The sequence below is a fragment of the Prionailurus bengalensis genome, chromosome B1 (genome assembly GCF_016509475.1).
Source record: "Prionailurus bengalensis isolate Pbe53 chromosome B1, Fcat_Pben_1.1_paternal_pri, whole genome shotgun sequence".
Lineage (NCBI taxonomy): Eukaryota > Metazoa > Chordata > Mammalia > Carnivora > Felidae > Prionailurus > Prionailurus bengalensis.
In genome coordinates this window covers 78,987,725-78,995,259 of record NC_057344.1, presented here as the reverse complement: position 1 = coordinate 78,995,259, position 7,535 = coordinate 78,987,725, and the positions used below count along the sequence as shown (strand labels likewise).

Below are 7,535 nucleotides of genomic sequence, written 5' to 3'. Positions count from 1 at the left end.
GGTAAAAGAAGTGGGATGTGAAGGGTTTCAAGATACAGATCTTGTAGAAATTCAAGAGCTAATAGACACCCTACCAGAGGAATTAACAGAAGATATCCTGATGGAGATGAGTGCTTCTGAACCACAGCCAGACTATGAGGAGGAACACATACAAGAAGCAGTGCCAGAAAACAAATTGCCATTAGACAAACTGACAGTTTCTGAGTATTCAAGACTGCTTTTGACTTCTTTTATGACATGGACCCTTCTATGATATGGACACTAAAATCAAAGCAAATGGTGGAAGAAGGATTCGTATTGTATAGAAACATTTTTAGAGAAATAAAAAAATAAAATGTCTGACATTTATATACTTCTATAAAATTACATTGAACGTGTCTGCCTCTCTTTCCTGCCTTCCACCGCCTCCACTCCTCCACCTCTTCCACCCCTAAGATAGCAAGCAGGATCAATCCCTCTTCTTCCTCCTTCTCAGTGTACTCCACATGAAAACAATGAGGATGACGACCTTTATGATGATCCACTTCCTTTTAATGAATAGTAAGTAAATCACTATCGCTTCTCGGCCTTTTGACTAAGATCAAGGGTAGTATCTGTTCTTATCAGTAAAGAAATCACCATGCCATACAGTTAATAAACTTAAGTATTGTGTGTGTTTGTGTCTTCATATGAAAATCTAATGACTGTTCGTCAAGGGCTGTATTAGACATTTTTGGGTCATTATTGTCATAATTGCCTCAGTCTTCATCCTGTAGAACTTTGCGCAAGACTTGTATGGAAGTGGATAGTCTATCCTTGCACACGTATAAAGTGAGTGATATTTAATGTAAAATTAAGAATGTGTTAGTGTTCTTACTGTTCTATAACTTTGCTTTCAAAGAATTACATTACCATACAGTATGAATGACTCATAATTGGAGAAACTGCATATCACCCTATCATCACAGGTAAGCGGTTTTTCTTGAAAAATGTAACAATTTTTCTAATACTGTATTATAAAAATGATTACAATACCAAATATCATAAAAATTTTATAATGGTTCATTCATTAGTGTATAGGCTAGACTACAATAAAGCAATCACATTGCTGTTTCTTCATTATCAATGCATGAATCATTATACCTATAAACAAATATGAATTTTTTACATCATCTTTTCATTTTTGATGTCTAGTGTTAGCAATATATTTAACATCTACAGTATTTTTTTGTGTCATATTGAATTGTGTCAATATTGAAATAGGTACTGACAGACAATTCATCTTATAAAGAGGTGATGTAAACTAAATGCATCAATAAATACAGTAGAGTACCGTAAATGTATTTTCTTTTCCTTATGATTTTCTTAATAACTTTTTTCTCTAGCTTACTATATCATAAGAATCCAATATATATAATACATATAACATATAAAACATGCGTTTATCAAATTTATATTATTGGTAAGGCTTCCAGTAAAACAGTAGGTTGGTAGTAGTTAAGTTTTTGGGGAATCAAAGTAATGTGGATTTTTAGGGGTTGACACCCCGATCCTTGCATTGTTCAAAGATCAAATGTATATTTTCTGGTTAGTAGTATCAAAGAAAAAATATACACACATTACATATACATATGTATTTTTTCTATTACATTATAGAAATATATATTTTTCTAATATATATTATATATATTTTCTAATATTTTCTATATTTATATATTTTTCTAATATTTTCTAATATTTCTTTATTACATATATTATATACATATTTTTCTAATATTTTCTATATTGTAAACATGTTTATAATATATATATAATATATATTTTCTATTATTTAGTGCCAAATTAAGTGATAAACTATGGTAGAGAGCACGAGTTAACTAGCTTCAAGTCAGGACAATGAAAGTAAACTGTTGTCCTTGAAAAGAAAAGCTAAACTGTTTCTAATCCCTCATAATTAGGGGAATTTTGTTACATAAATAAATGCCAGAAGCTGTGCTGATCTGATCCAGTAAAGAGATTATATTGTACACAGTAACTGTAACCTTGTTAAGTTTTCAGAGGTTCACCTTCATTTGCCATGATCCATTGGGTTTATGAAGGCCTTGATGAATTGATTGAGATATGATGTACCACCACTGTATCCTTCAGTTCTTTGATGATGGTGGATATCTCTGTGATTCTTTATGAGATCTGGCATTTCTTCTGATTTTTTTACTTTGATTACTTCTGATTATTTACCCTAGCTAGGATGCAAATTTTAGGAACTTCCTTCCATAATATCTCTTGCCCCAACTAATGTGAGCTGCTGCATATATGTGCATCAATTATACATTTAGAACCTGAGGAAATTACCAAAGAGTAGGCTCAAGGACTTATTGCACCCACTATCAGATGATCCTAAGCTATAATTGCATTGATTACCTGGCTTCCATAAGCTCTCATTCAAACTAGAGGACTGTGATAGTATTTTACATCTCCACAGAAAGTATGGGTATTACTTGTTCCCTAGTAGTCCTTTTCCTGGCATATGACTTCAGGTTTCTTTAGAGCAAGAAAGAAGGTATATTTACTATATATACCTGTGGCAACATTGTAGGGTCAATCTTCAGAGGTATCTATCCTCCCTTTATTTATTTATTTATTTATTTATTTATTTATTTAAATGTGAAATTTATTGTCAAATTGGTTTCCATACAACACCCAGTGCTCATCCCAACAGGTGCCCTCCGCAATCCCCATCACCCACTCTCCCCTCCCTCCCACCCCCCAACTCTCAGTTTGTTCTCAGCTTTTTAAGAGTCACTTATGGTTTGGTTCCCTCCCTCTCTAACTTTCTTTTTTTTTTTTTCTCCTTCCCTCCCCCATGGTCTGCTGTAAGTTTCTCAGGATCCACATAAGAGTGAAAACATATGGTATCTGTCTTTCTCTGAATGACTTATTTCACTTAGTATAACACTTAGTATAACACTCTCCAGTTCCCTCCATGTTGCTACAAAAGGCCATATTTCATTCTTTCTCATTGCCACATAGTATTCCATTGTGTATGTAAACCATAATTTCTTTATCCATTCATTAGTTGATGGACATTTAGGCTCTTTCTATAATTTGGCTATTGTTGAAAATGCTGCTATAAACATTGGGGTACAAGTGCCCCTATGCATCAGCACTCCTTGGGTAAATTCCTAGCAGTGCTATTGCTGGGTCATAGGGTAGACCTATTTTTAATTTTTTGAGGAACCCCCACACTGTTTTCCAGAGTGGCTGCACCAGTTTGCATTCCCACCAACAGTGCAAGAGGGTTCCCGTTTCTCCACATCCTCACCAGCATCTATAATCTCCTGATTTGTTCATTTTAGCCACTCTGACTGATGTAAGGTGGTACCTCAGTGTGGTTTGGACTTGTATTTCTCTGATGAGGAGTGATGTTGAGCATCTTTTCAAGTGCCTGTTGGCCATCTGGATGTCTTCTTTGGAGAAGTGTCTATTCATGTCTTCTGCCCATTTCTTCACTGGATTATTTGGTTTTGGAGTGTGGAGTTTGGTGAGTTCTTTATAGATTTTGGATACTAGCAATTTGTCTGATAGTGTCATTTGCAAATATATTTTCCCATTCTGTTGGTTACCTTTTAGTTTTGTTGATTGTTTCCTTTGCAGTGCAGAATCTTTTTATCTTGGTGACGTCCCAATAATTCATTTTTGCTTTTAATTCCCTTGCCTTTGGGGATGTGTCAAGTAGGAAATTGTTGCGGCTGAGGTCAGAGAGGGTTTTTCCTGCTTTCTCCTCTAGGGTTTTGATGTTTCCTGTCTCACATTTAGGTCCTTTATCCATTTTGAGTTTGTTTTTGTGAATGGTGTAAGAAAATGGTCTAGTTTCATTCTTCTGCATGTTGCTGTCCAGTTATCCCAGAACCATTTGTTAAAGAGACTGTCTTTTTTCCATTGGATATTCTTTCCTGCTTTGTCAAAGATTAGTTGGCCGTACTTTTGTGGGTCTAATTCTGGGGTTTCTATTCTATTCCATTGGTCTATGTGTCTGTTTTTGTGCCAATACCATGCTGTCTTGATGATTACAACTTTGTAGTAGAGGCTAAAGTCTGGGATTGTGATGCCTCCTGCTTTGGTCTTCTTCTTCAATATTACTTTGGCTATTTGGGGTCTTTTGTGGTTCCATACAAATTTTAAGATTGCTTGTTCTAGCTTTGAATGCTGGTGCAATTTTGATTGGTATTGCACTGAATGTGTAGATAGCTCTGAGTAGTATTGGCATTTTAACAATATTTATTCTTCCAATCCATGAGCACGGAATGTTCTTCCATTTCTTTATATCTTCCTCAATTTCCTTCACGAGCTTTCTATAGTTTGCAGCATTCAGATCTTTTACATCTTTGGTTAGGTTTATTCCTAGGTATTGTATGCTTCTTGGTGCAATTGTGAATGGGATCAGTTTCTTTATTTGTCTTCCTGTTGCTTCATTATTAGTGTATAAGAATGCAACTGATTTCTGCTTTTTTTCTTGTTGTTTTGTTTCAAAATTAAAAATATTTGCATTCAAAGGACACCGTCAACCTAGAGAATGTGAGAAAATATTTGCAAATGATAGGTCTGATAAGGTACATGGATCTAGAATACACAAAGAACACTTTCAACTTAGCAATAGAAAGACAACCCAAATGAAAAACAGGTAAATGGATTAAAATCCACTTCTTTAAAGAAGATATACAGATGGCCAATAAGCACATAGAGAGGATATTAGAGAAATGCAAATCAAAATGCCAATGAGCTGCCACTTCATACCCACTTAGGATAGAAATAAAAGAATAGATAATAGCTAGTGTTGGCAAGGGCATGGAGAAGTTGGAACCTTCGTACGCTGCTTGTGGGAGTAAAAAATGATACAATCAATTCGGAAAACAATTTAGCAATTCAATCTGGAGTTAACACAGGACCCAGCAATCTACTTGTAAGCATATATCCAAAGGAAAAGACATAGGTTCACATAAGTTCTTGTATACAAACATTCATAGTAACATTAATCATAATAGCCAGAAAGTAGAAGTAACCCAAATATCCTTCAACTGATGGATGGACAAAATGTAGTGCATCCATACAAGTTGGAGTGTCATTTGACAATAAGAGAATGAAGTACTTCTGTAGGTTGCAATATGGATGAGCTTTGAAAACATGAAGTAAAAGAAGACAGTCACAAAAGATCACATATCCTATAATTCCATTTACATAAAATTTACAGACTAGGCAACCCTAGAGAGAACATAGATTCATGGTTACCTCGGGGGTACTCACATGACACTTACTGATTTTGTATCCTGTGACTTTGCTGAATTCATGTATCAGTTCTAGCAGACTTTTGGTGGAGTCTGTTGGGTTTTCCATGTATAATATCATGTCATCTGCAAAAAGTGAAAGTTGGCTTCATCTTTGCCAATTTTGATGCCTTTGATTTCATTTTGTTGTTTGATTACTGATGCAAGAACTTCCAACATTATGTTAAACAACAGCAGTGAGAGTGGACATCCCTGTCATGTTCCCGATCTCAGGGGGAAAGCTCTTAGTTTTTCCCCACTGAGGATGATATTAGCTGTGGGCTTTACATAAATGGCTTCTATGATGTTTAAGTATGTTCCTTCTCTCCCGACTTTCTCGAGGGTTTTTATTAAGAAAGAATGCTGAATTTTGTCAAATGCTTTTTCTGCATCAATTGACAGGACCATATGGTTCTTATCTTTTCTTTTATTAATGTCATGTATCACATTGATTTGCAAATATTGAAGCAGCCCTGCAGCCCAGGAATGAATCCCACTTGATCATGGTGAATAGTTCTTTTTATATGCTGTTGAATTCGATTTGATAGTATCTTGTTGAGAATTTTTGAATCTATATTCATCAGGGATATTGGCCTGTAGTTCTCTTTTTTTGCTGGGTCTCTGGTTTAGGAATCAAAATAATGCTGGCTTCATAGAATTAGTCTGGAAGTTTTCCTTCCCTTTCTATTTTTTGGAACAGCTTGAGAAGGATAGGTATTATCTCTACTTTAAATGTCTGGTAGAATTCCCTAGGGAAGCCATCTGGTCCTGGACTCTTATTTGTTGGGAGATTTTTGATAACTGATTCAATTTCTTCACTGGTTATGGGTCTGTTCAAGTTTTCTATTTCCTCCTGATTGAGTTTTGGAAGTGTGTGGGTGTTTAGGAATTTGTCCATTTCTTCCAGGTTGTCCAGTTTGTTGGCATATAATTTTTTATAGTATTCCCTGATAATTGCTTGTATTTCTGAAGGATTGGTTGTAATAATCCCATTTTCATTCATTATTTTATCTATTCGGGTCCTCTCCATTTTCTTTTTGAGAAGCCTGGCTAGAGGTTTATCAATTTTGTTTATTTTTTCAAAAAACCAACTCTTGGTTTCATTGATCTGCTCTACAGTTTTTTTAGATTCTATATTGTTTATTTCTGCTCTTATCTTTATTATCTCTCTTCTTCTGCTGGGTTTGGGGTGTCTTTGCTGTTGTGCTTCTATTTCCTTTAGGTGTGCTATTAGATTTTGTATTTGGGGTTTTTCTTGTTTCTTGAGATAGACTTGGATTGCAATGTATTTTCCTCTCAGGACTGCCTTCACTGCATCCCAAAGCATTTGGATTGTTGTATTTTCATTTTCATTCGTTTCCATATATTTTTTAATTTCTTCTCTAATTGCCTGGTTGGCCCATTCATTCTTTAGTAGGGTGTTCTTTAACCTCCATGCTTTTGGAGGTTTTCCAGACTTTTTTCTGTGGTTGATTTCAAGCTTCATCGCATTGTGGTCTGAAAGTATGCATGGTATGATCTCAATTCTTGTATAGTTATGAAGGGCTGTTTTGTGACCCAGTATGTGATCTGTCTTGGAGAATGTTCCATGTGCACTCAAGAAAAAACTATCTTCTGTTGCTTTGGGATGCAGAGTTCTAAATATATTTGTCAAGTCCATCTGATCCTATGTATCATTCAGGGCCCTTGTTTCTTTATTGATCCTGTGTCTAGATGATCTATCCATTGTTGTAAGTGGGGTATTAAAGTTCCCTGCAATTACCACATTCTTATCAATGAGGTTGCTTATGTTTGTGAGTAATTGTTTTATATATTTTGGGGCTCCCATATTCGGCACATAGACATTTATAATTGTTAGTTCTTCCTGATGGATAGACCCTCTCATAATTATATAATGTCCTTCTTCATCTCTTGTTACAGCCTTTAATTTAAAGTCTAGTTTGTCTGATATAAATATGGCTACTCCAGCTTTCTTTTGACTTTGAGTAGCATGATAGATAGTTCTCCATTCCCTCACTTTTAATCTGAAGGTGTCCTCAGGTCTAAAATGAGTCTCTTGTAGACAGACAATAGATGGGTCTTGTTTTTAATCCATTCTGATACCCTATGTCCTTTGGTTAGAGCATTTAGTCCATTTACATTCAGTGTTATATTTGAAAGATATGGGTTTAGAGTCATTGTGATGTCTGTAGGTTTTATGCTTGTACTGATGTCTCTAGTACTTTGTGGTCCTTG

The 7,535-nt window shown here is 35.2% G+C and overlaps 1 pseudogene; it reads left to right on the top strand.

The window, feature by feature from the left end:
* Nucleotides 1-554: 554 nt before the first annotated feature.
* On the top strand, nucleotides 555-713 carry LOC122479311 (annotated as a pseudogene).
* The last annotated feature ends 6,822 nt before the right edge of the window (nucleotides 714-7,535 follow it).